General features: G+C 58.7%; 1 protein-coding gene and 1 long non-coding RNA gene across 2 annotated transcripts in view; both read left to right on the plus strand.

Moving 5' to 3' along the window:
- The window catches only part of PARD6G (par-6 family cell polarity regulator gamma), a 78562-nt gene that overhangs the window by 29542 nt on the left and 22782 nt on the right, over positions 1-26238 (plus strand). The gene's annotated exons all lie outside the window — the stretch shown is intronic.
- Positions 20282-21090, plus strand: LOC309848435. The gene is made up of 2 exons (XR_014303044.1): positions 20282-20513; positions 20558-21090. It is a non-coding gene; the product is annotated as an uncharacterized lncRNA (long non-coding RNA).

Here is a 26238-nt window from a genome sequence, read left to right on the forward strand (position 1 = left end):
ACACTGCACATTTCCATGTGTCTGGTAACTGTTTCTGGCCTTCTGGCCTTCTCCTCGGTGCCTGGAATGAGGAAGACATGCACGTCTCATCTGTCAGAAGTTGCACGCATGGGGGTGGCGGGAGGTACTTGCTCATGATTTCACTTAAGTGAGTTGCCAGAGAAAGTACCTACAGGATGTTCTTCAAAGTAAGATGTATTTAATCATTGCGCATTCGGTTATACGCACTGGCAGAATCTTAAAGTGTTGGGCATAGGAGTCCTGTTTGGGATTGCTTCTCTCCACTTCTTCGTGAAGTAGTAGGAGGCACGTGTGGCTTCTCGGCCTCGGCTCACGGCTCAGCAGGAGGCACTCAGTGTCTCCCACTTTTTCCGATGCTGTAGTTCTCTTTCCGCAGACACTGCCCAGGGTTTGAGGCTGTACGTGGTGAGGGCAAGTGTGGTTTTGCTGAGTTAACCTCATCATGTCCTTGTGCTCCTAGGAAGGGACTGACACGCTCCCACTGTGGAAGCTTTCTCGTGAGACACATTTGCTTCTTTAATTGCCACTGATTTCTCCAAGTTTGCATATTTGGAGAATTTCCTTTTTTTTTTTTCTTTTCTTTTTTTTTTTTTTTTTTTTTAACTAAAAGAGGGCACACACTCTCCCACTGCTCCACCGTGGGAACATGCAGAAAACAAAATGCCTGGAGCCCGCATTCACCCCCGGAGTGGGAGGGGGTGGGGGAGAGAATGTGCTGATGTAGCTCATTAAAAAGAAAACAAAGCCAGAGCCACCCACCATCCAGAAGAATCCAGGGCTGGTCCTGGCAAGGCTAACCGTCCATGCAGGGAGTCAGAGAGCATGCGGTCGTCAGCGTCCCCAGACGCGGCCGGTGGGGAGCACCTGGGCCCTGGGCCCGCCTCTCCCCCAGCTGAGCCTTGGGAGAGAGGCGAACGCCCTGTCCCAGAGAACCTTGTACGTGAATGGTGAGAGGGAACCGGATTCCGCTCTCTTGTTTGTTGTCTGGTCCTGTTTACTTTTACACAGTCAAGCCCATGGTGTGCTTGTGATTTGGACTCATGCGTTTAAAACTCTAAGATATCATAAGCGTACCCTCTCATTAAACTCTTTGTAAGCCTTTTTGTTTTTAAAAAGACTTTTCTGCTTATAACACACTTGTAAAAGATATGTCAGACAAGGTGGAAACAAACACCACCGGCACCCCCAAGGAACCTGCAGTATGTTCTGGGGAGCCCCTTCCAGACTGCTACATCTAGCTAAACCAGCGGGTTTGTCTCATAAATCAGCTCGTAATACACAAATGCTTTTAAAGTAATTTCAATGTTTAAATACTATTTTAAGGTAGTGTTGTATTTTTTACTTTTTTGTGGGTGTGTATAGATACACACTAGCCTTTTAACAGGAGATATCAGCTATATAAATAAAACATAACCAGTCCCTTATTTTATATTTAAACTGTTCCAACTTTCTATTCTTAGAAACTGTGTTGTGCATTTTTACTTTGTGCTGAATTCTCTCTGTGGGTAAATTAGGGGAAATGTCTCGCCAGGTTAAAGGCGTGCATACTCTGAACAAAGGTACCTCGTGCCTGTGGTCTTCTTGTTAGCAGGGCGTTCGATGGACATTTGAATGGAATCTTTTCATACACATCTTTAAAAACTGTCCTTTTGTGGCATGAAAACTCGTGAGCTTTGACTCTACCCTCTTGAAGGCTACAGTGAAGGCCAGTGAGGGTCTGGCCAAAAGTGTGGGCTGTGGGCTGCTCTCCCATTAGGACAGCACCCAGGTGGGGACCCTGCAAGTCTGGGACCTCAGCTGGGACCTCATGGGGCAGTTATCCTACTCCACACACCTGGTGTGCCCCTCTCAGCCTGGCCTTGCTGGGTGGGAGTGGCAGACCCCTGGGCCTGGCGCTGAAAGTGGAGAGCGTGGTAGGTGCTCGGGCCCCACCATGCCTGCTAGAGCCTCCGTGCCCGAGTGGGGTCTGGCCAAGGGAGACTGTCTCCCTGGTTCTGATCTGTCATATCCCAGGGCTGGTCAGAGGATGACCAACATGTTTATATCTCAGCCAGTTCTCAAAGAGGGCGAGCTCACAGATGGCCCACGTGAGGCGGGAACGGCCAACCATGGAGGCACAGCATGGGGCTTTCTTTGCAGGGTTAGGCTGACAGGCCTGAGCCGAGTGACTGGCTGCCTATGTTAGCAGGATTTCTCTTTGAAACAGATCTTTTTAAACAAAAAGCAGCAAACTCCTCAATTAATAGAGCAGGACTGTTTCTGTTTCCAGGGTGGCACAAGGTTCTGTGCCATCGTCTAGGGTTAGAAGAAAGGGGTTCTTCGGCACTTTGGATGGCCTCCCGCTAAGCTGCACACCCTGACCCAGCCCTGTCTGGGTGCCTTTTTGGAAGTTGTCAAAGCTAGGAACTTAAGCACTTCCCATGGGAGGTGCCCCCGACCACAAAGGCCCACACTCCGGTCTCCCCAACCTGGATTCACCAGATCTCAGGCTTCCCTCTAGCCCCGTGGCAAGCAAACTGGAGACTCTTCCCAGTGGCTGAGGGCAGGTGTGTCCTGGAGCCTATGGGCCGTGTAACAGAGCCCAAGAAAAAGGCCTGGCCCCGTGGCAGCCTGCAGGTTGTGTTGGGTGATGGAGAGCCGAGGGAAGAGTCAGCAGGGCCTCTGTGGGGCCGGACCCAGGTGTTGCTCTCGGGGGTGGTTTACAGGAAATCTGCCTAGCTTCCTTCTCCGAAGCTTGGGGATAACCACACGCACCTGCTTGTCTTGGACCACACACACTCTGGGAGACAGAGGTGTTCTGAGAAGTGTCTCCCACATTAGGACCTAAGTTCACTTGGAACCTGCTTGTCTGGAATGGATAGAATCGAAACCTGATGGACTGTGTTAGGAAACGTAGCCAAAGGCTGACCGAATGAACTGCCAACTCCCTCGAGGCTTTGTGAGCAAGGGGTTAAGTCTGAGCTTTCTCGTCCGTGTTCGGGGGTTGGCTACCGAGGGATAACCTGGCCTCTAGTCCCTCCTGAAAGTGAGGTCCTTGCTACTCCCCTTTGACCATGACAATGGTACCGGGGGAAGTCAGCCAGCCCCAAGTTTTCAGCATGACTTATAGAGCCTTCCACTGAAGACTCACTTCCCGAACGTCACTCACAGCATCCCAGAACGACCAGCCCTTTCCAGCTAGCCAGTGTATGGACAGGCTCACCTCACTTATGGGCTTCTGCAACCCCACGTCCTGTCCAGGGACACATGGACCACTCAGGGGAGCGTGCTGCGCAAGCCGGAACAGAAGGGCCAGGGGCTACGCGAGGAGGTGGTGACAGGCCAGGCATCAGTGGGCAGACCGAAAAGTCTTTGTGCAGCCCCGGGAGAAGCACGAGGCTGGGGCTTGGTCCAGAAGTGCCGGGCTCAGTGAGCAATGGAAGAGAGGGTGGGAGGGCCCCAGGGGCTGACGTGCCCCCAGAGAACCTGGTGATAGTTTCCTCACCTGCACACACACTAAGGAGCTGGGGAGCCCCTGGCAGAGGGCACCGTCGGCCACGAGGCCCTGCCCAGGACAGGCGGGCAGGCGTGGAGGACACACAGGGAGAGCACCCAAAGTGACGGACAAATTCTGTGACCAGCGGCACGTCCCACGGGGACTCGGTGCCCGGATTACCGTGAGCTGAGACGTGTTCCAGCGTGTTTACGAAGTGGCTGCCCCGAGCGTCTTGCATAAGCGAGCGGATGCTGGTGTCCGTGTTAACTTGTCTTCTCTTCAGCACTCTGCATTTTGCACTGGAAGCATCTTTGCTGGAAAAAGGCACCAGGGTACTGAACACAGTGAAGCTCTTCTTCGTAGCCAAAGGCCAGCCCGGTGGGTCTGCCCCCAGATTGTGGTCTGATGCTCACAGCCCTGTACAAGTCATTTTGAACCCAATCAAATGCCATCCATTGGGACAAAACCTTCTTGGGAAGGAGTGAAGTTGCTGAAGGAAGTCGCTGTTGTCCCAGGAGGGCCCCCAAAGAAGGGACCAGACCGGGACGTGGTCCACCCAGAGGTGCGCACAGACGCTCTGGGGACCGGCAGCCCCCACTCGGGGTCGCGGTGTCTTTTTCCAGGGTTTTCTCATCGCAGGGGGCAGGTGTGGGAGGCCAGGAGCCGGTGGAAATCCAGGTGGGCTTGTCAAAGCCACACTCCCACTGAGATGTGGCCTCGGCAAGGTTCGCACGGGAGAAGAGGGAGTAGTCTCCCATCGGCAGTTAAACAGGGAAGGTTGTGTTTTTAAAAATGGTTTCCAAAGCCCGGAATGAAACGACAGGGGACCCGCCGTCTAGGCCCTTGGACTCCCAGCTTGGAGCGGGCTGCCTGCTTCATTCCTTTCTTACTTTCCTCTCTTTGTTACTCTTTCTGAACGCTGGCCTGTTTCCCTGCTTCCCGCACCGGCAAGTGGCCTCAGCCCTTCTGTGTCCACAGCCCCGCTGGACGGACCGTCAAGCAACAACTTACCTGCCCTGGCTGCGAGGCCAGAGATAAAAATTTCCACTGTGAACTTTTCTCTCCCAGAAGCGTAAGCAAGACTTGGATTTCCTCCTGCACAGTGGTCTGTCTTCCTGTTTTTGCCCGGTATCTCTATTTTCCAGCTCGTCCTGTGGGAAGGTGACTCAGCATGGAGGCCAGCAGCCCCAGGGCACCGCCGGCACCCCAGTCTCACTCCGGGCCCCGAGCCGTTTCATGGCAGCTGACCCTTGCAGAAAGAGCTGGGGCGAGGCTGGTGGTGGGACTGGGGAGCGCCGGAGCAGAAGAGCCCCTCCGGCTGCCCAGCCCGTCCCCTGCCAGGCCACGCTAACCCTAACCCTAACCCTCGTTAGACCAGGAAGGGCTGATACCACAGCACATGCTGACCGATGACAAAGGCTAATCTTTTATTCTGGAAAAACATACATAAAATAAAATTGGCCATTTTAACCACGTGTAAGTGGGCAGTGCAGTGGAGTCCAGGGTGTTCCCACTGCTGTGGTCACCGCCCGCCCCCTGAGCTCCCCAGCCCCCGCTGAAACTACACCCGTCAGAGCCTCATGTGTTGGCCAAGTTCAGCTCACACTCTGCCAGGGTACGTTCCTGTAACACGTCCACGGATGTCTGATGTCTGTCTGTCATCTGGTCAGAAATTTCAGGTCACAGGCCGAGAAAGGATACTTTTACCAAAGCAGCTTGTCACGTGCTGCTGGGCCACCACATCCTGCAGAGGCCCAGGGCCTTCCCAGGCCAGTGTCTGGGGCCCACCCTCCTCACGCGTGGGTGTCAGGCACAGACACGCCAGGACCGGAGGCCGGCAGGGACAGCCGTGTTTCTTGGACTCTCAATGGCATGTTGTGAGTCTCAAGTTCCCCCAGGAGGCAGCACCTCCCGGACTCCCTGGACATACGGGGCATCGCAGGTCACTCAAAAGGGTTGGTCATCCTATCCCCGTCGGCTACCTGCTCGCGACCCCAATGGCACTGGGCTTTCTCTGCCTCCTCCAACAACACGCTGCCCGCTGCCCGCGTGCTTCCCTCCGGACATGTGTCCTTCCGCCTCCCAGACGCGGGGGCAGGGACCTCGAGGCGGCCAGCTCCCTCCCTGCTCCTAACAAGCCCAGAGGCTGTGCTGACAGACATCAGTGCAGGCAAACGGTGCGGTTTGGGACCAGAGACCGTCCTTGCCTCCATCCTGCCTCCTGCCCAGCCTCCTGCCGTCCATCCAGCCTCCTGCGCTGGCATTGCTGACTGCCGTTTGTCCAAGCAGCTTGGGTCTGCTCTCCCCTTGGTCCTGACCCACTCCGGGCTCCAGGTAGGTCCTCTCTGTGGGCCTCGGCCCACCCCTGTGTGACCTCAGCGGAGAGGTCAGCTTCTTCGGCCACCGGGAAAGCATGTGTTAATGCCCCTTGCCGGCAGGAGCACCTGGCCTGGGACAAGGCGCGTCATGCTGTCTGTGCTTAGAGGGCCATCTCCCCTGGGACCCGAACCCCTCCTAGGACCCCCCGTCTTCCCCCAGCGATTGCACAGAGGGGCTCGGTCCCAGAAAATGCACTTTCAGGTTCTGAGTCAGCAGCAAAAGCGGACAGCTTTGACCACCTTTAGGGTTTGGGCTTTGGGTGCTGGTTTCTCAGCATGAGGAGGGGACCCCGCCTGGAGCAAGGGGTCCAGTGTAAACTGTGCCTCCGGCGAACGACTCTTCCGGTGACTTAGCAAGCACTCACAGAGCACTCACAGGGCTTCAACATTTCTGTGGGCCCCGGGGCGGGTGGTCCAGCCCCTGACCTCCGGGTGAAGACACACAGCCCCATTATGCTGCGGGTCCTACAGAGCCGATTCCGCAGGAAGAGTTCTTGAGGGGACGAGGCTCCTGCAGATGCCCAGGTGCTTCTGGCGTTAGAGTAAGTCCTCTCTACCCTCTGTTGCTGCAGACCCAACCGGATGTCCCCGTGCTGCCAGGCCTGCGTGGGGCCTGGTAAGTACTCCCAGGACGGCGGGACAGGGCCTGCAGAATGCCACGTGGTTCACGGGTATCGGGGGTCTCTGATCGGCGGCACAGTATGCACACCCGGGCCCTGGTTCCCGCACGCGGATGGCGTTTTTGGTGGGTGGGCTGCAGGGGACAGTGAGCATCCCAGAGTTGTGCCGCTGTCACAGAAGCATCGGGCTGTCCTGGTCCATAGACCCTACAGCACCCTGTCCCCCTGCCCGCTGCCCCCCAAGCCCAGGAAGGCAGGGATGGACTGTCCCTTTCACAGAGGACAAACCTGAGCCCCAGGGAGCCACCAGGGTCAGGGTCCAGCCTGTGCCCAAGTCTGCCGCCAACGTCTTTGTGCTGGCGCGTCCACCCACAGCCCGAGTTGTGGGTGAAGCCGAGGGATGGCCTGTGGGTCAGAGTTCCCTCTCGCCCGAGGCGGAAACATCAGGAAGTGGCCAGGGCAGCACACTCCTTCAGACGGTGACATCTGGATGGCCAGCGGACACACAGGGTGGTTCCGGCCTGCAGAGCTCTGCCCACCGTGGGTGACCTACCCGGGACCCAAGGAGTGTCCCGGCCCCAGTGGCTGCTCCTGTGCTGGGACAGTGTCTCGGAAATGCCAGGAAGATGACGAGTTCTGTGCTTAAAATCCAGGGTCTTCAAGACGTAGTAAGTGGAAGACAGTGGATATGGAGGAGCATGTGTGCCCCATTCCCGTCTGGGGTAGAACGAGAGGGCGAGAGTCTGCATCCGCATTTGCTCATTTTTCCATAAAGAGACTCTAGACACAAAACCTACATGAAACAGCGCAAACCACAACCTTGGGTGGAGAGGGAGAGTGGCTCTGGGTCTGGGGTTTCCTTTCGGGTGACGGAATGTTCTGGAATTCGGCAGTAGTGGTGCTGGTCACACAGCTAGGCGAAGGCACCGGGAGCTGTCGATTTGCCCACGGGGAGCATTCTGGGAGATACACCGCGCCGCGAGTGATGTCAGTCCAGCCGTTGGAAACATCTCCGGAAGCAGCAGAGCGTCTGGCTCGGAGCCAGGGGCAGTCCTTTAACTCCAGCTGGGTTCTTGGTGCTTTGTCCCCCCAGAAGGAGACAGAGGTGAGAGGGGACCCCCGGGAAGCCGCGTCTCTGCAGGAAAGGGTGCGGGCAGGGGCTGTACCCTGAGCACAGTGAGGACGGGGTGCCGAGCGGGGGTGCTGGGGTCCTGCTCGTATTTGCGTGCGGGGGCGTGGGGGAGGACGCCAGGGACTGTCTGGGAGGAACAGAGGCGTTGGCGCAGGGGCTGTATTGAGGAGGGCTGGGCCTTGGTGGGGGCTTTGCCCACTGGCCTCCCTGGGGTTCCTGTCATCTTCTTCGAGCGGAAGGAGGTTGGTCGGCCGGCGCGCCAGCCAAGCCTGGGCCGTGGGACCCCGGCCACGAGAAGCACAGAGGAGGTCCGCCCTAAGTACAGGCTTCCCTGCCAGTGGCTATTCTGGGCCCTTTGGATTATAGCTCTTGTCTCTGGTAACTGCCACCGTGTCCTGTAAATACAGCAGCCAGGCCCAGAGGGAGGACGCGGGGACAGCCCCACTCCTCCATGGACATGGTGACCCTGTGAGGCTTTTGGTGGCATCTCAGAGAAGGTGAAGGGGGAGCGCTTGGCGCAGCGCAGCAGAGCACCTGACACGGATCCCCGCCCCCCTCCCCCGCTCCACGATCTGCGGGGGCGCAACGGCACGCAGCCCTGACTCCCGGGACTGCCCCGCCAGGCCTGGACGGGTGTCCGATAAGCAGGCTCTCAGCCCTGGCGGTCCCAGCATGGACGCCATTCTCCTCCTGAGCCGGGCTCGGAGAGGCTGTAGGAAGCCTGTCCCGCCCTCTCACCGGAGACGGGTTTCTTCTTTCCTTTCGGTTTTCCCAGCTCCTTTCTCCGCCACCACAAACCAGATTTCAGCGTGAGGGGTGGAAAACAGGGTGCTCCTTCTTGGAGAGGGGCAGGGGCCAGACGGGAGCCACTTCAGCCCCCAGCAGGGTTTGGTGGTCCTGGGGGGCCAGACCGTGCTCTCGGTCCCTATCCCCACTGACCACAGGCCAGCGGCCCTTTACCTGCCCTGGTTGGAACGGAGCTCCGGAGGGTGGTGTCCCAGCCGGGCTGGGGGTCACATGTCCAGCTCTGTGTCCTGGTGCCCCCAAGTTGTGCCAGTCCAGCCGGGGCCCAGAGGCCGTGGGAGCCCGCACACCCACTTCTCTGTGGTTGCTGAGTCTGGGTCGGGTGTAGGATCAGACAGTGCTCTGTGAGACAGCAGCCCTCTGCAGGGGGAGGGACAGACGGAGTCCAGGATCCCCGCTTCGGGTTCTGGTACCTTTTGTGAGGTCTCTTGTCTGAGGTCAGCTGCCAGAACGCGAGTTTTTCTGAGTCTCGCTCCCTGGGAACGCCTGTCCTCCACCTCCTGGCCCAGCCATGGTCCTCGGAGGCAAAGGGGAGCCCCAGCCTCTCAGCCCGGAGCCACACAACCCTGGGTGGCTCTCGTTTCTCCCGTACCTTAGCGTCCTCACCCATCAGACCTCGCAGGACAGCGCACCGGGGGGCGTCATGAGGGACGGCCACGCTCCTTCCTCTCCCCGTGGCCTCTCGGGCAGGTGGGGCAGGGCTGTGGGTGCAGGAGGAGGGGTGCAGGCACCCCAGGACCTCCCTGAGTGCGAGCGAGCCACACCCCTGCCACAGCTGGTCCCCGGGCCTGCATGTGCACGTGTGTGCGTGCACATGTGCCCTGTTGGGACCCAGGGTCTCTGGTTGTGTCTGGAGTGACTGCATCAGGATGGCCCGACGTTCAGGTAACTAGCTGTACGTTCAGCAAGATAGGAAAGACAAAGTTCGTTTACTTTAATTAATATTTGTTTTTAAATCACTCCTTCCTAACTTCTGACTTCCCAAATCCTAACTTCCTGTTGAAAATTAAAACACCTTCTGGGACTGTCCCTGGCCCCGTGAGTAGAAACTCCATGCGTTTGCCCCTGTGGGCCCGAGGTACCTCGTTACTCACCCAGCGAAGCGGACCAGCTCCCACTAGACCTCCCCTAGCCCGGGTCATTGCCGGAAGCCGTCGGCTGCACAGCCGAAGCAGGCAGGACCTTCCAGCCGGGTGATTTTCTAGTGACAGTTCGGAAGCAGCTGTTTCCTTGGGTCCGAGCAGCCCCTGAGAGGGAGTGAGCTGGCCTGGTGTAGGCTCCCGTGCAGCCTCATCCAATTCTGAGTGTCTGCAGGGTGCCCACAGCCCCAGAACCAGGTGCCAATGGCGACAGGAAGTCCCCAGAGCAAGCCCAGCCAGGACATCCGGGTTCAGCCTCTCGGCCGAGCCTCTGTCTTCACAGCGCCGGCGGACGGCTCGTCGCTGAGATCCTGCTCGTGCCTCTGGCTGCCGCCCAGAGAACTAGACCGTGGTTCTGACCCACGGGAGCCCGGCCACCGGGAGGTGGGGTCTCGCCTGCTGAGTGGAGCTGCTCCCTGCGGGCCTGAGGAGGGGCACAGGCTCTTGGGGCTTGCCGGGGCACCATGTCACCGAGTGATGGTCGCCAAGGCAGCTCGTCTCTTGTTCTCTGCACCTCGTTCTGGTCTCTTGCTGTAGCTCCTGGGTTTCTGCCGTGTGCAAAATGGGGATCATCGTGCTCCTCCTGGCTTGTCTGATAGACGTGCCCTTGTGTTACCACAATATTGGCAGATGACTGAGAAGCAAGATCCAGTGTTCGAACATCCCCCAAGCAGTGCCAACAGGGGTCCGTCCTGCTGCTCACCTGTCTCCTGGGGACAGAAACTAACGGCAGGATTTGGGATCTCCTCCGCAAACCCTATTGTCTTCCCCATTGCCCCCGAGACCCACACAGGCTGGGATGGAAGAGTCTGAAGGAAGCAGAGCTCCTATTCTGCCCCTTCATCACAGGGGATGTCTGCTGAGGTGGCAGAGACGCCCCCGTGCTGCCGTCCGGGCTGGCAGCCCCGTCCCTGTTCCCACGAGACCCTCATTCCGGGGACGGGAGGCGTGTGTGGAAATGGAGACACAAGCGTGCCCCGGGCGGCACATAGCCTGCGCTGGGTCCCGTGGTGTGACTCAGTAGCAGTGACTGTTGTCCACTTGGGAAGGACCAGAGATGACCACTCGGGGAGCGTCAGCATCACTGGCAATCTCGTATGGCCAGGAGGCGCCCTGCCCAGGCCGCAGCGGGGGAGGACGCCCTGTTAGGCCAGTGGGGCCTGCGGTCCCCAGAGCAGGAAGGGACTGTCTCATCTCTCAGTACAGGTTGTTGAATAAAGACGCTACTGAGGTGTAACTTATGTATCACAGAACTTACCGCTTTCAAAGGTGCAAGTCAGTGGCTTTCAGGATGTTCACACAGCGGGGCGACCTCGAGCAGGTCAGCAGGACACCTCTTCTCACCCCAAAACAGGCTCTGCAGCTGTTCTGTCGTCCTGCCAGCCCCGAGAGCCCCAGCCCGCGCTCTGTCTGCAGGTTGGCCTGTCCTGGGCGGAGCACGTTACTGGAGTCTTGCACCCTGTGGGCTTTTGTGACGGTGGCTTCCCCTCCCCACCGTGTTCCTCCGGGGGAGCCGCGTGGCCCTGCATGTCCGTGCCACGGTCCTTCTGTGGCGGGTACGTTCCGTTCCGTACGTTCCGTTGTGTGGATGGGCCAGTCTGTTTGTCCATTCCTTAGCTGATGGACACGTGGGGGGTCCCACCTTCCAGCTGCCGTGAACATTTGCGAACAAGCGTCTGCGGACGTGTGGGTTCCGTTCATTCCGGCTGCTCTCAGACGGGTAGACCCGCACTCTCCACGTGGCCCAGAAGCCCAGCTTGAGGGTTAGGGTCACTTTCCCGTCCCGTGCTGCTTCGGTCCTTTCTCAGCTACCCGCCTGCTAGAAACCACCGTGGGGCATCCTTGTTCTGTTCTGAGCTGGAGTGGGGAGCACTGTGGGCTCATCTGGCTGCACACCTAGCGTTTCTTCCTTATTCAGGGACTCAATGCCCTGGGGGCAGTCTCTTGATTTCATCTTGTTTGAGAAATAAAATGACCAAGGAAGACAGAGCTACAGGCACTAATGTTTACCCAAAACATGACCATAAAAGCAGGAGTTAAAGCTCTGAGTGTTGACGCCCCTGGGGTTAGAGCTTGAGTCCGAGTCTGCACCTGTGGTGCTGTCCTCTGTGTGCTCAGCTCAGACCAGGATGTGTGAGCGGATTTCCTGACTTGGAGAACTTTAACTTTATTCCATAGCTTTATTTACAGGAGTTTGATTTGGGGTGTGGGGGGGTATTTTCTTTTCTTTTTTACTTAAAAGTTATGTAAGGAGTCATCGAGGCTGGTTTTGATACAGAAAGCTCACTGTGACTGGTTTGCTAAATTCGGCTTCTGCGGCCTGGGCACCAGCGGGAGCTAAGCCAAAGGAATGTCTGCGGAAGAGCGCGGATTCCTGTGTGTGATTCACAGCACGGGGACGGGGCACAGGATCTCGGGGTTTGTGTGTGAGTGGGGCTTCCCTGGGGTCGCTGTCCCATGCCCGCAGCCCCATGAGAATTGTCCAAAGGATGCTGGCTCTTGTTCGCCTTAGTTTTTATGGGAACCTTTGGGGACCCATGGCTTTGCCCCACGCTCATTCACATCTGGTTTCCCGGAAAGTCCTCAGCGCCACATCTTACCGACTGCCTGTCCTGCCAACAAACCCATGTGTATATTATGTCCAAGTGTGGATCCGGAACCCATAGCTCCTCTGCCTCTGGCCCCTGGCCCTTTCCTCCAGGGCAAGCGGGAATGGGAAGCAGGGCTGCTATTTCTCGGAGCTGCTCTGCACGGGCTCCGAGGGGCCCAGGTGTTGCGGGAGGGACGCAGCCATGCAGGGTCAAGGCCAGCGTCACGGTGTGGATACAGAAGGACCTCCCACCCCAGTTTCCCTCCTAGCGTGGGTGAGGATGGGGGAGGCACACAGGGGTGTGTGAGAGCTCCGGGCTGCATGTGGGCCTCCCCCCTGCAGCGTGCACACGGCCTGCTTAGATGGCAGGTCCCCCTCCCTGGACAGCTTCACAGACGGGCACACCCAGCACAACCCCAGTGCTCCCCCAGGGCTTGCTTTGCGCATTTGTTCCACCCGGGGTGGGGGAGACCAGACAGGAAGGAAGGCCAAGGGCAGAAGGCAGCTCCCAATAGAGGCCACACCAGAACAAGGAGAACGGCCCAAGCTCCTGCCCTGTCCTGCTGTGGGCCTGGGCCCTGGTCCGACCCCAGTGAGAACACCAGGGTGAGAGAAGGGAGCCTCTCCGGGATACTCAGCAGGTGCTCTGGGACCCCCGTCAGAAGCAGGGTGGCTGGGGGTCCGTGCTCACAGAGGCTCCAGGCTCCGGGCTGTCCTGAAGGCGGCCTCCTGCCCAGGTGTGCATGTCCCACTGTGTGTCATGGGACTCCCACACGCCAGCCAGGGCAGAGGCCAGCCACGCCCACACCTGTCCCTGGCCGAAGCCGGCCCATGCTTCGTGGACCGCGTGCAGGCCGGCCCATTTCTGGCCGAGCTCACACGTATCCTGTGGTGGCAACGCTGTCGCAGGTTCCACCATCATGGGGACGTCCTGACTTGGGGGAGGACTGTCAGGACAGGCTGCCTGCTTCCCACCTCCCACCCCACAACTTGGTATCTCCAGCGCCCGCGGTAGCCTGTCCGATCTTCTGGCCCTGGCCCGGCGTGTGGCCTGTAGTTCCTGCCCAGCCTGAGACGGGCCTCCGCGCGCCAGCCGCCAGAGGCGGTGCTGGGTGTGCAGGGGGAGGAGGGAGCATCTCCAGGTGTGGTTCAGGTCGGACACTGTGGAATTTAGGGAAAGGGGGTGTGCTCACATGCTCTTTGGGAGCAGAGAGAGGTAGTGGAGACCTTCCGCGGCGGCCTGTGGGCTCCCTGGGGCTCACAGCAGCATTTCACCCAGTTCCCTGGGGCCCTGGCAGGCCGTCCTCCTCGGGTACATGCAGGACATAGCCAGGGTGAGGACTTGAGCCCGTGACACCCCAAAGCTGAAGCCCACACCAAGTCCCGAAGGGGCTGCCCCTGCAGGACCCAGAGTGCCCGCCTGCATGGGGCCCTCAGAGTGGCCCAGCCCCACGTGGGTGCTGTGGGCCCACGCCATCCCCACAGGGCCCTGGTGCACATAGCAGCACCTCCCCTGGGCTCAGGCCAGCCTCTGGGCAGCTGTGTCTGCGGGGGCCGCACTCTAGCCCCAGGAGTGTGTGTGTGTCAGGCACTGCCCCCTGAGTACTCCTGACTCCTGAGGAGGCACAGTTCTGTGCCTTGTGGTCTGTTGGTTGGCACCCCTCACTGTGACAACCACAGGTGTCCCCTCATCACATTTCCCCTGGATGTCATTCTGCGTGCCGTGGGGAGGCTAGGGCTAGGCTGGCTGCCGAGGGGCTTGCTTCCCCGGGAGAGGCCCGGCCCCAGGTCTCAGGCACATGCCGCTGTGCTGGGGGACAGGCCAGAGCTAAAACTAGCCCGGTCTTGCTCTTACAGAGACCAAGAGTCCCCACCACACAGCACCCGTCAGTGCAGCACGGCGGAGGCAGGAGGCTGCAGAAATGAGGTGGAACCTCGGCCGCAGGCTCTGCTGCACGTGAGCCTCACAGGGCCGCTGGAGGAGGACAGGGACATCGTGTGCTGGGGAGGCTGGCCCACTCCGTGTCCCAAGGGCCCAGCGTCTGTGTCTCTGGAGAGCGCCCGGCCAGGCCTGGGTGGCCCTGGAACAGACGGCGGTGTGGCACAGGGGTTCCTCCCACTCTCTGGACCCCTGGGGAGCCCATGTGAGGCCAGAGCCCTGTTCCCCGGGTAGAGAGCTGAGCAGGGCCCAGGCGGCCTGCTGCCCCCTGTACCTCCCTGCAGGTCCGCCCCACACCCCACCAGGGGCTCCCTGCACAGGAGCAGGAGACCAGTGGGCCAGCTGGGACCATACCTCCCAAAGCCCAGATTGTGGGACCACCACCCTGGGCCTTCGGGTCCCTTACGCATGGGCTCTGCACTCTCCCTTCTCAAGCATGACATCTGTCCCTGCCGAAGTCACAGCAGGCACTGTGCTCAGACATCGGCCCCCATCCACAGGGAGACAGCCAGCCCGGCCCTGACCTGGTTTGTCCCAGGGTTGTTAGGTGGGGGCCAGGAAACCTGCCTCCACTCTGACCGTGGGAGCATCTGCGTCAGAGCCGCATTCCTAACCCTAACTCGCCGTGTGTAACATTGTTTCAGAATCTGTGTTGTCCCAGCCTGGGCTCTAACCGGGTAGCACCTGGGCTTGGCAGGCTCCCAAAGGCATACACCCTGTGGTAGCAAGACCACTGGACTTCCGCCACTGAACACGCAGGGCGATCCTGCGTTGGTGTTTGGCCCTGGACTTGTTTACCCAGTGGGAAAGCGTGGCCTTGAGGGGGAAGCAGAGGCCGCCCTTTGGGGCCGCAGCCGCGTTGAACCCCAAGCCCCTGGGGCGCCCTGCGCTCCTCTCCAGCCACCCCACAACCAACCCAGGCTCGGCTCCCTGCTGCTGGCTGGCTTCCCCCTAGATCTAAGCCCTGCTGGGAGCTGTGGCCAGCACAGCCACTGAGGAGACCAGAGCCATACCCGTCTCTGTGGACAGTGGAGGGGAAGCACAGGGCCTGTGGCCCTTGGCAGGGGGTGTTGGGGCTACGACTAACAGCAGGACACAGCCCTGGCGAGGAGAGGAATCCCCCTGCGCTGGGCGACCAGGCCGGGGCGTGTTGCTGCAGCTTGAGGCCTGTGCCTGAATGATGTCATCCCGCCCCAGCCCAGCTGTGGTCTCGGCTGCTTCCCTGAGACACACCTGAGTGCTCCCAGCTCCCAGGGATTACCGTGTCAACACATTCCCCTCCACTTAACAAACGTGGCCCTAGTCCTCCTGCAGGCCTCCCTTTCAGAGGCCCGTGGGCTGGACGCCTCGAGGTTTGGCGAGAAATTCTCCCACATGGGCTTGAGGCAGGAACAGCCAGTTCCAAGTGGGGCTCTGTAATCAGCCGCTGTGGCTTCTGCAAAAATGTAGGCAATTGGGTGGTTGCCTCTTTCCCTTGACTCTGCATGTTCTTACTGAACAGTCGGCCCAGACTGGACTCTTCCTTTGGCTTCTGGGTCTACCACACCTTCCCAGGGGGAGGGCAAGCAATGTGAACCTTGAAGGCTCTTTGGGGACCAGGAAGCATTGGGGCCGAGGACAGGGAGGGAAGAGAAGACACTGCCCTGTTCGCGGCACTGGCAGGCCTGGCTCAGGGAAAGACGCTGAAGGAAAACATGGTGAACGGCCAGAAGGCCCCGGAACCGGTGCCCCTCACCCCCATTGTCTCAGATCCATGTCCCTCTGAGCAGCACAGAGAAGCCAGTCCCCAGCACCTTCCCGCAGACACCTCTCTCCAAGGCCAACTTCTGTTTTCTGCCATGAGCTCCCTGTAAATAAAGACCCTTGGGTTTTCCAGAAGGGCGTGACCAGAGAGCCCCACTCCCGGAGCAGCGCTGGCTGGGGCCTGTGTGTCCCTGCCGTGGGAAAGGCCCCAGGGCCGCCTGTAGGGCCAGTGGGGAATCCGTGTGTGGCCTTACCAGTATCCCGGGAACCCAAGGCTCTGGAGTCTTCCTGCCTAAATGCAGCCCCAGAGAGGGGTGGGGCCCCCAGACCACGGAGCTTGCAGACAGGCTCTACCACCCTGACTCCGGGGCAGGCCCGGGGGCTCTGCAAGGTTGGGGTTTGTACCCACATGAGCATTAACGTGGAGGAGATCACCTGTGCTCAGCCCAGGCTCCCCAGCGGGGACGTCCTAGGGGACTGCAGCAGGACAGGACACCTTAACGCTGTCTGCCCACCTTGCTCAGCCCCCTGGCTCCACTCACAAGTGTGTGCCCTGTGGTTTCTTACTGCGAGTCTCAGTGCTATCTGGTCAGATCCCACACACAGAAAAATCACCATTGACCCTCAGTGGCGAAACGTGCTGTGGCCTTGGACGGTGACTTACCCTGTGCCGGCTTCCTGGGCTCCTGGGGCCCGGGGCAGGGCCGCGTGCTTAGATCATGGTTCGCCTACGGCCTGTATCTGACACCTGTCAACACTTGCTCCGCCCTGGGGAGCTGCTCTGGGGCCTGGCTCCCCCAGTGAGTGGGATCCGCCTACCCAAGAGAAGTGGCAGCCTGGGCCTCGGGCCTGTGCTTTGAGTCCTTCCTGCCAGTCTCCTCCCGTTTCCTCCCGCCCAGGCCCCTGGAACCGGCCCTCTTTAGGCCGCAGCCCAGACCAGCCACGACGTGTGCTCCGAGGCTTTGCCGCCTTGTGCTCTCAGTGTCGATGGGAGCAGCAAATACACTTTATAAGGAGGATAACTGCTTCTGGAAAATTCTCCCATTTTCTGCATTCAGACTTAACATATCGGGTGTGTCCATGAGTGTCTTCTCTGTTTGTGGGATTTTTCCAGGTGGAGATGTTAGGAAAAACTTGATGTATTTAGGCACACACTTCACTTTTTTATTATTATTGATTAAATCATCAGCCATTGGTGATTATACTCAATCTCCAGGCCTGCTGCCCTCACTGGGTGGGGGTTGGGAGACGGTCCAACCTGCTGGGCACATGGTTGGCTTCCCTGGCAACCAATCCCCACCTTTACGATACCTGAAGGCTTTCTTACCTTTCTTTTTTCATTTTAATGTTTTTTACATTTTTTAAATTGAGCTGATTAACATATAATGTATTGTTAGTTTCAAGGGTAGGAGTCCCTGATTCCCAGGGCTCATTACAACACAAACCCGCCCCCTCCGTCCCACCGGTTCCCCACACCCTCCCCTCAACAACCCTCAGGTTGTTTCCTAAGACTGAGAGTCCCTATGGTTCATCTCCTCCTCTGGTTTCCTCGATGATGCTTTTCCTCTTTTCCCATATGATCGTCCGCTCTGATATCCGCTTCTCCTGTCCCTTTGGCCTTTCCCTCCTGCTTCCCGTACTTCTCTCTGTTAGATTCTTTCCAGGTGAACTGTGAGTTCCAACACTTGTAAGACGTGTCCCTTGGGCCCCCACGTCCCTCTGCCCTCCCCCAACCTTCTGTCTTCGTCACGCCATGTGGCCCCTCTGTGTCCTCCAGCTTCTAGGCCATTCCTTCCCACAGACCCTCAGGGTAAAACAACAACAACCTGTCCTTCCGAACACCTCCTCCAGGAAGCCTTTTGGGATATGCTGTCCTCTTATCAGAACAACATCACAGCAGGCTGCTGGTGCGGCTGGGCTGTGGGGACACTGGAATCAGATACATGGACTGTGGAGCCTTCAGGGAAACAGGCTGGAGAGCAGCGTACCATGTGCGGGCTCAGAGCTCAGCTTCACCCCCTTCTAGGTAAACATGGATGCTCAGGGGAGAGCGGTTTTAGGGTCAAATGGAGAAACAGAGGCACATCCCTTCTAAGTGAGGTTGAAACTGCTACGGAGTTAAGAGGGGTCTGTCCCAGGCAGACAGCAGAATAAGGGAGCCAGCTGTGGCCATGGGCATGGGCCGGGACGGCACTGCACCCCAGCTCCACACAGTGAAGACCTAAGCCCAGTGGGAGGGACTGTAGGAGGCAGTTAAGGCAAACTGTGGTTGGGGGCAGTCCTGGTCCCTCACGGGATGAGGGGGAGCGCCATCTCCCTGACCAGAGCCCCTCCTCTGCACGAGCGTCTCGGGCAATCTCCAGAACAGACCAGCAGGTGTGTCAGCGGACCCAGGGCACAGATGCCCTCCCCGTGGGTGGGGCGATTTTTCTCTCTCTGTGAGCTGGAGTGACCCTCTCTTCCCTTCAGACGTCAGAGCTCCTGCTTCTCGGGCCTTCGGTCTTGGACTGAATCTCCCCACCCTCCACCCTAGGTCTCCGGCTCCCCTGCGGTCAAGGCTGGAGCCAGTTCCCAAGTGAAGCTCCACTTCCCCATGAGAACCCATTCCTGGGGTCTGTTTTTCTGGGATCACGGACTCTTGACACACAGGCTCCCTGCACCAGACAGTCTGGGGAACCAGGCACCGGACTGTGGCAGGGGCTGGGTGACAGTGTGACGGGGCAGGATGACGTCCCCTTTGTGTACATGACCCCTGACCCATTCTGAGAGCACATGGTTGAGCTCTCCCTCCGCAGGTTGGTGGTTTGTTTTCATGAGCAAACAGCTGAGCGGAAGGTAAGGGATCTTCAGCAAGGTCTTCTCTCCAGCACAGGCGCAGGTCTGACCCGGTGCTGGTGGCCTCAGTCGAAGGAGGCGGTCATTGGCTCCAAGGGCAAGGAGGACCCTGGAGAAAAGCTTGGGAAGCTCTTGTTTGGGCCCAACTTTCAGGAAGGGGTGTTCTTGGCCAGTGTGGCCCGTGGAGGCCTCAGGAGAGTCCCCCAGGAGTGGCTGCCTGGCCCCCCGAGTCTGCCCTTTGTCTGTGGCCCTCAGGGATGCCGGGTTTGAGGGACTGGCCCTAGCACAAGGCCAGGCAGCCCCGCAGGCATGAGGACAGCCCTGGCACTGAACTGCCTTCAGGCACGGTGTGTGCAGCCTCTTTGTGTCCCCTGCTCAGGGTCCCGGGAGATGTGGGCCAGGGCTCAGGAAGGGAAGATAACGCGCCCTCGGTTCCCAGGGCTGGGCTGTGGGCCGGCGATTCTCCCTGTACCCTGAAGCCATGAAATGGAATCAGACCCAGCGATGCACTCGTCACCCACTCCATGGCCGCATTAGTAACCAGGACCCTGAAATCGCCAGAGGGTGTCGGGGGCTGCCCAGAACTAAGGAAACAGGGGCTTCAGCATCTCTCAGGGGCTTTGAAAGTCCAGAAACCCCCCCCCCCAAAATGTAGACGTGGCAAGTTATTTCAGAGCTGACTTAACTTTTACTTTGAGATGCTTTCCAGAATGATCTGTTGTTTGAGGAAACTTTTAGCAGGGAAAAAAAAGTTGCTTCGTGCTTTCCCTCCCCACTTTTTTTTAAATTTCATTTGTTTATTTGAGAGAGAGCATGAGCAGGGAGGGAGGGCCAGGGGTCAGGGTCCGGCTGAGCAGGGAGCTTGATGTGGGACTCGACCCGAGGACCCCAGGATCATGACTTGAGCTGAAGGCAGACGCTTCACTGAGCTCCCCAGGCACCCCACTTTCTCTCCCTTTTGCTCTGGGCATCTGCCAGAGCCAGGCCACCTTTTTCCAGGCAGGTCCAGTGAGTCTGGTCTGCGTCTTCTGCTCTCCTCCATGATAGAATTCTCCAGCGTCTCAGAGCAATGCATTTCCTGGCACACATCACATTCCTGTGAACTTGGGGAACCTGGTAGCTGAGCTCAATGGTACTTAATTCCTTAAATGAGGACTGAGCACACCACATAGCTGGTTGGTTCATTTCTACATCGTGCCGGTTCCAGACAGCTACTCTAACAGCCTGGTGTCCGGGGTTGGACCTCTGCTCCAGGGCAGACGGAAAGAGCTTGTAAGACCAGACCCCAAGCACAGGGCTTTATCTGTGTTTCTGTTCGTCTGAACTAGTGCCCTGGCTGCCTTGCTTAGAAGTGACCTGGGAAGGGACGCCTGGGTGGCTCAGTTGGTTAAGCGGCTGCCTTTGGCTCAGGTCATGATCCCAGCGTCCTGGGATCAAGTCCCACATCGGGCTCCTTGCCCGGTGAGGAGCCTGCTTCTCCCTCTGCCTTTGCTGCCACTCTGTCTGCCTGTGCTTGTGCGCTCTCTCTCTCTCTCTAACAAATAAATAAAATATTAAAAAAAAAAAAGAAGAAGAAGAAGAAGAAGAAGTAGTGACCTGGGGAGCAAAGAGGGACATGACTTTGGATTAAGTGATGACTTCCTAAATAGGACACCAAAAATGACCCAAAAATAGGTAAAATTGATTTCATCAGAATTTGAAACTTTTGCATCAGAAGATACTACCAAGAAAATGAAAACAACCAGCAGAGTGGAGGAAGATATTTCCGAGTCACATATCAGAGTCTTCTATCTAGACACATAGCAAACACTCACATGAGTATAAAAAGGCAGTCCAAGTGGAAATGGGCGAGAGGTCTGGATCGACATTTCTCCAGAGAAGACATATGGATGGTCCACAAACCCAAGGAAAGGGGAAAGGCCGGTGAAGGCCGAGGAGGAGAAATGCCAAGATGGTGCAGCCCCTGGAGAGAAGAGTCTGGACTTTCAGACATGACACACGGAGCTTCCATCTGACCGCTGACTCCGTCCTGGGGAAACACCTGAGAAAAGCGAACACACAGCCCCACCCCGACGTCCACGCAGCGTTCTTCACCATGACCACGAAGTGGGAACAACCCAGCCCGTGGTGCCACGGGGTGAAACGTGGCCCGTCCACGCGGCAAGCGCGGTCACTACAGCGTAGATGAGTCGTGGGGACATGGCACCAAGAGGTCAGACGCGAGAGCCCCGAGTGGTGTGAATATTCAGTTGGCAAAGCTGTCGAGACAGGAAGTGGTGTTTGCTCAGGGATGGAGAGAGGAGGGTGTGTAACACGTGGGTGTCTTTTGGGGATGGTGGGGGTGATTATTGTGACGGTCCCACAACGTTGCTAATGCATTAAAGACCGGAGCTCCTGGGGGACTCAGTTGTCAAGCGTCTGCCTTCAGCTCGGGTCATGACCGTGGGGTCCTGGGGTCAGGGGCTGTGATGGGTTCTGCACTCAGGGGGAGCCAGCTTGAGATTGTCTCTCCCCCTGCCCCTCCCTGGCCTGCGCACGTGTCCTCTCTCTCTAAAAATGAATTTATTTATAATATATGTGTTTGTATGTATACACACACACCAAAAACCATTGAACCATACAGTTTAAAATCATGTGAATGGTGAATTTTACGTTGCATGAATTTTATCTCAGTAAGTCTTGAAGGCAGATGCAGGAGGGTGCATGTGGGCCGGGACCCGCGTCCCAGAGGACTCCGCGTGCTGTGCTGACCTCCCCCCTGGCTAGGGCGGGGAGGGGGCCTGCACGTCCTCTGCCACAGAGGTCTTCCGGGGAGCTGGAGACACACTTTCCAGCAGGGGAACTGGGAGGAGGGGGCGGGGGAGCAGGGGGGCGGCGGGGGGGGGGCGGCGTGATCTTCCCGGGGAACCCAACGTGAAGGGATAGAGCAAAATGCTGATGGTGGTAACCTTGGGGTGCAGCTTTTAGATATTTTCATTTGTTTTTGTAGTAAATATGGATCCACAGTAAGTGGGGATCCTTTGAGTTAACTTTTTTAATAGAGGGAAATAATAGAGGATCAGAACCCAAACAAGATGCTTCTTAAATGCTCTCCGCTTCCTTCCCTGTGTGTCCTTGCCTCGGGCTGGGGGGGGCGCATTCCAGAAAGAGCACCCTGAGCATTTGATTGCAGGAACAGGACCCTAATGTAAGTCAGGAATTTCGTGCCCTGAAATGAAGTGTTCTTTAGAAGTTACAGAAAACACTCTCTAGGTGAAAACTGGTATTGTGTGGGTTTTGTTTTCTTTTGTCAAAAGGAAAGCTTGTCCCCAGGCCCCAGCCATGAGGAGAGTTTATCTTGAAAGACTGTGTTTGAAAGTGAGTGGGAAGGAAGGCTCCAGGACCGGGATCTCAGCGGTGGGTTCACCCTTTGTGACAACCGGGGCAGAGCTGCCTCCCCTCCGTCCAGCTTGGGGGCGATCTCAGTGGTGGGTTCACCCTTAGTGACAACCGGGGCAGAGCTGCCTCCCCTCTGTCCAGCTTGGGGGTGATCTCAGCGGTGGGTTCACCCTTAGTGACAACCGGGGCAGAGCTGCCTCCCCTCTGTCCAGCTTGGGGGTGATCTCAGCGGTGGGTTCACCCTTAGTGACAACCGGGGCAGAGCTGCCTCCCCTCCGTCCAGCATGGGGACGATCTCAGTGGTGGGTTCACCCTTAGTGACAACCGGGGCAGAGCTGCCTCCCCTCTGTCCAGCTTGGGGACGATCTCAGTGGTGGGTTCACCCTTTGTGACAACCGGGGCAGAGCTGCCTCCCCTCTGTCCAGCTTGGGGGTGATCTCAGTGGTGGGTTCACCCTTTGTGACAACCGGGGGAGCTGCCTCCCCTCTGTCCAGCTTGGGGGTGATCTCAGTGGTGGGTTCACCCTTTGTGACAACCGGGGCAGAGCTGCCTCCCCTCTGTCCAGCTTGGGGACGATCTCAGTGGTGGGTTCACCCTTTGTGACAACCGGGGCAGAGCTGCCTCCCCTCTGTCCAGCTTGGGGACGATCTCAGTGGTGGGTTCACCCTTTGTGACAACCGGGGGAGCTGCCTCCCCTCTGTCCAGCTTGGGGGTGATCTCAGTGGTGGGTTCACCCTTAGTGACAACCGGGGCAGAGCTGCCTCCCCTCTGTCCAGCTTGGGGGTGATCTCAGTGGTGGGTTCACCCTTTGTGACAACCGGGGGAGCTGCCTCCCCTCTGTCCAGCTTGGGGGCGATCTCAGTGGTGGGTTCACCCTTTGTGACAACCGGGGGAGCTGCCTCCCCTCCGTCCAGCTTGGGAGTCCCCGGAGCACACCTGCATCCCAGCCTGGGGTCAGGTGCCCTTTGCTGTTTGGGCAGACAGGTGTGTCTCAGCCCAGCTGCCGGGCCGTTCCCTGCTGAGTCCCGCCTGGCACCCTGCGTTCCACCCGCTGGGCACATGGCAGACCCCGGGCCCCCGTCCACTGCGACATCACAGCTGCTAGTAGTAAAGAACTAAAGGTTGTGATGATACCGTGCACCCAGAAGGGGGGCCTCAGAGAAGCTCGTGAGCGCTCACTTGCTCCTGGCCAGCCCCTGGGGAGGAGGCACACTGCCTGAGGCCGCTGGCCTTCTCACTGCCCAGGCTGGGGCAGAGTCAGCAGCCCTGCCCGGCCAGTGCCGCCCCCTCCCGGGCTGACTGGGCCCCTCTGCAGGCCAGGGGGAGCACTCGGGACCACACCCCGCTCACCGGCCGGAGCTTCCTTGTCCACCCAGAACCAGCCTCTGGGTGGGATGTGCTGCCAGGACCAGCGAGAGTCTGTCTGGAAGGTGCTGGGGAGGCAGGACCCAGAGGAAGGCCGGGAGAGGGAGGAGGAGTAAAAGAGCATCTGGAAACAGAGACCAGTTCGGAAGCTCGCAGGGGGTGGTCCCAACCAGCTCTGGTCATCTGAGAAGTAGAAGCCCCAAGAGGCAAGTCCAGGGAGCCTGTCCAGGGACGCACCCCACCCACCCTGGGGACACAGGCGCTCACGGCCAAGGCACCCCGCCTCCAGGGAGCTCTGCGGGTGTCCGCGGGCCCCGGCCTCTGGGCTCTGTCCTTCAGGGTCTGTGACACCCGCAGGCCCGCCCTGGACTCAGAGTAGACCCGCCTCCCCTCACCCCACAGGCGGGCCTTGGTGACCCAGAGCCACCTGTTCCCTCCCAGATGGGGGTGGTGAGCTGACGGACTTTCACGCCTGCTGAGCGGCCCTCTGGGGCCCTGTGGCTGTGCCGCCGAGGGCAGCAGGTGTCCCGGGCTGAGAGCCCTCCATGTCCAGCCTGTGGCGCACACCCTAAAGCCTTGTGTTTGCCTTCAGCAATGGCCTCCATCACTCTGGACAGGGTCCTGGGACCACAGCGACAAGGACCCCGGTGGGCCTGCATCACAGGACCTGAGGGAGAGGTAGGCTAAGGGGTGTGCAGGGAGAAGTAGACTGCCCTGTGAGCGCCAGGCCCCCAGCTCCCGGCTGCCACCACCGCACATCTCCTCCACTTTGAGTCGTTTTGTGAAAATGAGTCTGGCTCCGAGCGCAGGGCCAGCCCTGACGAAGACCAGCACCGGGCCGGGACAGGTGCCAGAGCACACGGGCCACTGGGGGCAACGTGGCACCCGGCCCCTTCCGGCAGCCCGGGCTGGGGGCTGGGAGAGGACACAGCTGGCAGGAGGGCCCTGTGCCCCGGAGCTGGGGGGGCGAGGGACTGACCCCAGGAGCAGGGCGGTCCCCTGGAGCACAGGGTAAGCTGGGGGGACCGGAGCCCAAGTTGGGCCCAGAGCCTCAAGGGGAAGTCTGGAGAAGGAGCCCTGCTGGGAGTCGTGGGTTCCTCTGTAACGTGGGCCACGTTTGTTTGGCAACTTAGGTAGCAGACGTTAACAATGTTGACGTTTCCGGTACCTTCAAGCATGAAGCCTTGTTCTCACTTGTTTCTTGATCCAGTGGCGCAGTTCTCCGGAGTGTTTTTTCTGTGTCTGCATGTTTGTTTCATTATGGAAAGGGGAGCTCTTTGGTCTTAGCTACCCTTGGGCAAGCGGGGACCGGAAGAGCTGTTTCCACACAGCTGTGCGATGGCTGGTTAAAGTCACCCCGTGCGTGTGCGTCTGTCCCCACCCAGAGCGAGAATCCCTCGTCCTGTCCCCGCCTCCCCCCGCCTCCTCTCTCTCCTTCATCCCGTTGGCCTCCCTGTCCTCTCCCCTCCTTCACTGTTTATTTCTAGAAGCTTTCACATGCGAACGGCATGTTTTATCATTCTAGGCTCACAGATTTATTGATGGGGATTCAACAAGCGATTACTCTGTTTTGTAAAGTTCAAACTTTGACTTTCCAGTGAGGTCCTGCTGTCGCTGATTATGAGATAAATTCTTAATTAAGCGTGCCCAAAGGGGCTGTATGACGGATAGCTGGAGAGGTGGGTCTCCAGGTTCTGTGGTGGCTGAAGGGTGTATTGAGGGCCGAGGGCCCCCCGGCAGACAGCTGCCCCTGCCCTCGGGGGACGAGCTCAAGGCAACTCCTTCCTGGGCCCCAAGGTAGCTGCTTCGTGGGTGAAGGGAGCAAGGTGCTTTCCGTGGGCACCCCCCAGCCGTCCCGTGTGTGCCCGTGTGTGCAGAGTCCGCCGTGCTGGGCAGAGGGAAACACGGAGTGGCGGGAGCAGCTGGGAACTCTTCAGGGGCCCAGGGACTGAGCCACCTGGGAGGGAAGGCCACCAGGATGCACTGGTGGGGAGGGGCTGGGCGCAGGGTAGTGACGGGACAAGATTCAGGGGCTCCCTCGAGGGACCGGAACCGGAAAAAGTGTATGGTGACTTCTGGGCCCTCCCAGAGTCTCTGTCTGTCTGTCCCCTGCCCTCCCACATCCTGGAGGACCACTGTGCGTTACGGAAGGAGGAAGAAAGGCCGTTGGGTTGGCCTGTCTCCAGAAGCACTGAAGTGTATTCGTCTCGCGGTGCTGCCGGGCCCTCGGCTGTTCCCCGTCCGCTCCTGGCACGTGGGAGCTCTGGTCCCTCCCCAGGGCACGGGCTGCTCACTGCTGCTGCTGGCTGCGGGTCTGAGGCGGAGGCTCCTCCTGTCCTGGGCACGGTGGCCACAGAGGGGCAGGTGCTGCTGTGAGTGACCATCCTCGGGCCTCTGGAGCGCCCTACAGCCCCCAGACAAGTCCCTGAGGTCCTGAGAGCCCGCACCCGGCCTGCTGCTTCCGGCTCCTGTGTGGGGAGCTCGCCGGCATGGGCGGGTGTGCAGGGTGACACATGGGAGCTGCGGAGACCTTCCCGAGGTTCCTCCCGCCGCTCTAGGGTGTGTGGCCGTTGGTGCCGCATTAGTTACACTAGGGGGATAGTTTGTTGTGTGTTCGTACCGTTTCGTGATCTTAGCCTTTTATGTTTTCAGGTATTTTAGAATTCTGTAGACTTAACTTTTTCAGTGCAGTTTTAATTTTATAGAAAAAATTGAGCAGAAATCACAGCAGGCCCAGTTTACCCCCGTCCTGCGCACACGCTGCTGCTCTCCTGCGACATCTCGCGTCCGTGTGTGACCTCCTTGAGTCGATGAGCCCA

The sequence above is a fragment of the Mustela nivalis genome (assembly GCF_964662115.1).
Source record: "Mustela nivalis genome assembly, chromosome: 14".
In the NCBI taxonomy this organism is placed as follows: domain Eukaryota; kingdom Metazoa; phylum Chordata; class Mammalia; order Carnivora; family Mustelidae; genus Mustela; species Mustela nivalis.